We start from the raw sequence: 5,073 nt of genomic DNA, 5'->3' as shown, positions 1-5,073 counted from the left end.
CCAGGGTCAGGCGGCGCCCGCGGGCCGGAGGGCGCGCGCGTGGGGGCGGGGAGGGCCCCGGAGACGCCGCGCGCCGCGCCCGGAGACCGGGCTGGGTTCTCCCCGCCGCGCGCGCGGGCCGCCGCCGCCGCACAAAAATGTCGGCGGGCGAAAAAATTAACCCTTGCGTCGCCGCCGCCGCCCTCCCCCTCCACTCCTCCCCCGCCCTTTCCTCCCTCCCTCCTTCCCCGGCTCCGCGCGGCGGCGGCGGCGGCGGCGGCGCGGGCGGTGCTTCTTTTTTAAAGCGGCCCCACCAAGCCCTGGCTCTGCCCCTCTCCAGGCAGCGCTGGAGAGCGCCGGCCGTGCACGGCTCCCGGCGGGCCCGGGCGGCCCGGAGGGGGATCTGCACGGCCGCCATGGGCCTGCGGACGAATATTCCCCTTTAAGCCTGGCGTCGCGCCCCCCCCCTCCCCAAGCCAGGCGCTTACCGGTTCGCTTTGCGCCCTCCTCCTCCTCCCGAAAACGGGACTCCGGCGCTCCCACAATGCACCGGGCGCGGCCGGGCTCCCTTAAGCGTCGCCTGAATAAAAATGCCGCTCCCGGCGGCGGCGGCGCGGAGGGCGGGAGGGCCCGGGCCGCGCCTGGGCACCGCGGGGGCTCGGCCTGGCTCGGCGGGCCCCTGCCGGGAACCGGGCCGCCGCGCTCCGCCGTGCGCCGCGCGCGAGGGGCCTTTAAGGGCCGGCTACCGCCCTTTAAGAGGCGGCGGGCCGCGGCCGGAGCGGCTCGGTGGCTGCGTGCGGCCCGGGAAGGGGGCGGGGGCGATGTGCAGGCCCGAGCGCGGCAATGATTGGTCTCGGGGGAGGGGTGGGGGGTTGCAAACCCGAGGAGCGGTGGCATCCGTTGCATGATGCAAAAAGGATTGATTTCAAAAGTTGCGAGTTGCATTGGCAGCTGCCTTTGGCGCCCGGGCCACCACCTACTTTTCCTCGACCCGCCGGAAGGGCCGGGAATGTTTTCCAAAACCTGGCCGGGCTCCACCAAGCTACACCCCTGCGGGACGCTGTACCTGCTCCCCGAGCGCCGCGGTCGTTTCGTGCTGGGAGACAATGACCGTGGAAACACTTTGAAAAAGAGTAGGAGCAGAGGAAAAGCCGCCTCTGCCGCGAGAAAAGATTTTTAGAACATAAACGGCGCGTGTGATTAGTAATGACTTCTGTCGTCTCTCCTTTCTATTGTTTAGCCTGGGCTCGGGAGCTAACGTGAGCCTTAGTGGATGTGCCGCCGTCCCGCAAAGTTGCTTGAATGTTCAACGTGCTTGGTAGGGAGTCCGAGCTCAAGGTTCCTCGGTTACATTGTTTGCTCTTCACATGTCCAAGTAAACATGGCAGCCTAATACTGTGTGTGTTTGAATTAACACTGATAGAAGAGCTTCCGCATGTGAAAGTGCTTTCTTCAGGTTTTCGACTCTTTAGTGCATTGCTGATTAAAATAAAGCAAAAACGCTTTCCCAATACTACGCCTTTTAGGGCTTCCCTCAAAACCAAGGAGTGTGGAGGAACGCCGACCAAACTTTTCTGGGGTGGTTCAGCATTTTCTAAATGGATTTGGGGGGGCAGGAATGTTTTTGGTCACCGAAAGAGGCTTTAGGTTGTGTGTCAGGTTTGCAGGCTATGCAGATGCCCTTTTCATTCTTAAAATTTCTGCTTGAGGATTTCTTAGGGTCTTATTCTCGGTGAGAATACAGAAGTGATGTAACCTAGCAGACCGCCTGATGCAGGCTTTTCCGCTGTGTTTTTTTTTTTTTCTCGGTACCTCTACAGTAAGTTAGGAAAGCACAGAGTAGCCTGGATTCTCTGATGTGAGTTGTTGGACTTCTGTAAGAATGGCACAACCCTGTGTTTGGCAAAGCTGGATCTGCCTCTGAATCACCTGGGAAGATGCCTGTATACACAATCCCCAGGCAACCCTCCAAACCTCCCGAATCAGGGAAAGAGGATGCAGTATCTTTCCTCCCATCCTCTCCCTTTTCACATTAATTTTGTGAGTTCTTGTGGGGTTTTGGTTTTGTTTGTGAGGGGGTTTTTTGGCAAGAAAAGTCACAACTTGAAAAGAAAAGATTGGGGGGACTAGAGGCAAGGTGAGTAGGGCCCTACCTGGAGATGATGTGTCATGCTGGGGAGTTTGGTATTTATGCCGTAGTCAGCAGAGTTTGGCAGATTTGTTTTTTACAAGTTGAGCTCGTAAAAAAAGGCTGTACCAGATCTGGGAGGATGCCCTCCCCAGAGGGGAAAACCGGGCCGTATCTCTAATTAGGAGGTAATTGTAATAGTCAAGACTGGAGTTGAGGGGAATCGAAACGAAGCAGCAGGACTGTAGACAAAAGAGTTGAGGGGATTTAATATGGGGTTGGAGGAAGGAGCATAAGATGACCCCCAGATTTCTAGTTTTGGGGGACCGGGTGTGTAGTAATGCTAACTGAAATAGCAACTGTGGGAAGGCAAACAAGTTTAGGGGAGAGTTCAGCTTTGGAAATGTTCAATTTCAGGCACCTGCCAGATATTCTAGGCTGAATGCAATTGGTCAAACTAGGGCTTGGCACTTGGGGTGGGGGGTGGGCTCTTGAGTCTGAGATGCAAATGTGGGATCATCAGCATGTAAATGGAGTTTAAAGCCTCGGAAAGAGGTGGGATTAACCAGGAAGAGGAGTTCAGGATGAAAGTGAAGGAGACCTTGGACAGAGCCCGGCGGGGCTTCCTAATGGAATGGCTGGGCGAGCTGGAGGCTGATCCCTGTGGAGTCTGCGGGAGGCCAGCATCCTCAAAACCTACTCCTTCCTCCCCCAGCACCCCCCACCCCGGGTGTGGAGCTCTTAGCAGCTCCACAACAACTGGAGTCAAATTCTTCTGGGCAGAGGCTGTAGACTCTTCACTAAGCTAGGGATGCCTTCATTCCTATGGAGTCCGTCTCCAACCTTGGGGCCCGATAACCTACTGGATCTCTCCAACCCCCTTCTTTGCCCTAAATACATGGCTCTCTGTGCTTCCCCCCAGCCTGCTTTTCTCCCCCCAGCCTTTTCCTGAGTCCTCCCCCGTGGAGCCATCAGAGCCCCATTCCACTGGGAGCCTTCTTCCCTGAGTTTTCAGGTCCTACGGGCTCCCAACCAAAAGATGGTTCTCCTGGATTGCTTTACCTGGTGGACCCTTGTTAAAAAATACACATTTAGCAGCCCTGCCCCCAAAGATTGAACTAGCTGGCGTAATGGGTTGAATCGGGAGAAAGATTCTTTGTTTGACCAGACTTTAGTCAGGCTCCTGAAACTTCTAGCTAGGCCCATCTACAGCTCCCTTGTAAAATCCCGTTTTAGCAAGATTCCCTCCCCCACCCTCAATAATCTAATTGGGTTCCCCACCCCCCCATCCCCCAGGTGATGTCTGATCATCCCACCCCCACCCCCTGGCCTGCCTTTAGCAAGAATCCTGTTAGGTCGGTTTTGCCAGAAACCCCCCCACCCCTGTTATTTCCTCTTAGTAATTTTCCACCCACGGGTCCTCACCCTGCTCCTTGACTATAAATTCCTCTTGCCTATACTGTTCGGAGTTGAGCCCAATCTCTCCCCCACTGCAAAATTCTCTTGCGATGCGGGGCGCCTGGGTGGCTCAGTCGTTAAGCGTCTGCCTTCAGCTCAGGTCATGATCCCGGGGTCCTGGGATCGAGCCCCGCATCGGGCTCCCTGCTCGGCGGGAAGCCTGCTTCTCCCTCTCCCACTCCCCCTGCTTGTGTTCCCTCTCTCGCTGTGTCTCTCTCTCTCAAATAAATAAATAAAATCTTTAAAAAAAAAAATTATTTTGCGATGGTCCTGAATAAAGTTTGCCTTACCATGTTCAACCCATGTCATAAACTGTTTTCTTTAATAATTCTCGTGTCCCCCACTGGAGATGTGTTGAAGTATTAACCCCTGGTACCAGTGAATGTGGCCTTATTTGGAAGGGTCTTTGCAGGTGTGATCAAGTTAAGATGAGGTCATGGTAGATTAGTGTGGGCCTAAATCCAATGACTTATGAGAACAGGGAGATTTGGGGACAGAGACACGTGGGAAAAGGCCATGTGAAGAGTGGGGCAGAGATTGGAGTGAGGCACCTTCAAGCCAAGGAACGCCAAGGATTGCTTCTGGCCCCCAGAAGCGAGGAAGACCCTTCACTAGAGCCATCAGAGAGAGCACAGCCCTGCCAACACCTTGACTTCAGACTTCTGGTCTCCAGAACTGAGAGAGAATACATTTCTTTGTTCTGCATTAAGCCACCCAGTGTTGTGGTATTTGTCACGCAGCCCCAGGAAACCAATAGAGCTGATTGGGGGTATATGTCTGGGGGGAAGGAGTACTAAGAATCCATGCTTTTAATGGGCTCCCCTGCTGATGCTGGGGGGGCGGTGGGGGGCGACACTACTCTAAAGAATTCTGCTTTCTCAGACACTCAAGAGGGACAGGAGATTGCCTGTTCTGCCTCCCACATTCTATGAGCTCCAAAGCAGTCTTGGTGACATGACTTGCCTCCTGTGCTAACTTTCTCACTTCGGGAGATAATTTTTACTATCCAGCATTACCACCACCTGTTGCCAGGATAGTCACTCCCCTACATTCCTTGTGTTGTGCCCGTTCAAAAGTGGCCCCTGATTTGTCATCACGGGGGGTAGGAGGACTCTCTGGTCATGACTAAGACCTGGTAGGTGATGGACACCCCAAATCGAATGACTTTTACCTTCACTTCAGCTACCCATTCTCATGTCTGCGCTATAAACTATTTCTTCTCTGGGAATATTAAACATCAGCATCTTATCTCTGGTCCTATAATCCTCTCATTTCTTTACGCCCGGCCACCTGCACTTCCCCCATATGAGAGTCACGGGTCTCTCAAGATGGTCCCTTTTCCTTCCATCCAGCCTGGAGCCTTCACTACGCTCCACAGTCTTGTCTCCTACACTGTCCTTTGACCACATCTACCCTCAGACATTCAGCCTTACATCCCTTCCCTCCACCATCTTCCCTACCACTTTACCAGGCAGAGAAAACTCAGAGCTTAGAGATTGTGCTATGAC

The 5,073-nt window shown here is 54.3% G+C and overlaps 1 protein-coding gene across 1 annotated transcript in view; it reads right to left on the bottom strand.

The window, feature by feature from the left end:
- SEPHS1 (selenophosphate synthetase 1) overlaps positions 1–628 on the bottom strand; it is a 31,222-nt gene extending 30,594 nt beyond the window's left edge. Inside the window, exon 1 of the mRNA XM_035021624.1 lies at positions 468–628. The gene's annotated coding sequence lies outside the window, so the exon portion shown is untranslated. The remainder of the gene's footprint in view (positions 1–467) is intronic.
- Positions 629–5,073: the final 4,445 nt, after the last annotated feature.

Source organism: Mirounga leonina, unplaced genomic scaffold (genome assembly GCF_011800145.1).
Source record: "Mirounga leonina isolate KUSES-001 unplaced genomic scaffold, KU_Mleo_1.0 Mir_175, whole genome shotgun sequence".
Classification (NCBI taxonomy): domain Eukaryota; kingdom Metazoa; phylum Chordata; class Mammalia; order Carnivora; family Phocidae; genus Mirounga; species Mirounga leonina.
The sequence above is the reverse complement of the archived record's forward strand: the minus strand, read 5'-3'. Positions and strand labels throughout refer to the sequence as shown.